Below are 475 nucleotides of genomic sequence, written 5' to 3'. Positions count from 1 at the left end.
AGATTGATCAACGAGAGCCTCCGCACTCCTGTTTTTTTTTTATCTACCTCGTTTTATGAGAATAAGAAAGGTAATATTTTTCGAAACAGATTGAAGAAAAGAAATAGAGAAAAAGAGAAACATGGAGACGAAAGATGTGATGAGGAGAAAGAAGGAAAGAAAGAAAGAAAGGAAGAGAAGACAATGGTGCAAAAAGTAGACATAGACAAGGAAATACGAAGAAATAGAAAGGGAGAAGAAGGGGAAGTGGAGGAAAGGGAGAAAAGAGAGGTGAAGGAAAGGGAGGGCGAAGCGTAATAAGAAGATATGGAAGAGGAAGTGGAGAAAGAGGAGAGGGAAGATTAAAGCAAGAAATAGAAGGGGAAAGAAGAGATCGAATGAAAGGAATAGAAAGGAGGAAGAATAATAAAGATTAGAAGGAGGAGGAAGAAGAGTAAATAAAGGGGGAAGATAGAGAGGAAAATAAGAAATAAAA

The sequence above is a fragment of the Penaeus monodon genome, chromosome 15 (genome assembly GCF_015228065.2).
Source record: "Penaeus monodon isolate SGIC_2016 chromosome 15, NSTDA_Pmon_1, whole genome shotgun sequence".
NCBI lineage: Eukaryota > Metazoa > Arthropoda > Malacostraca > Decapoda > Penaeidae > Penaeus > Penaeus monodon.
This window is presented reverse-complemented; position numbering follows the sequence as displayed.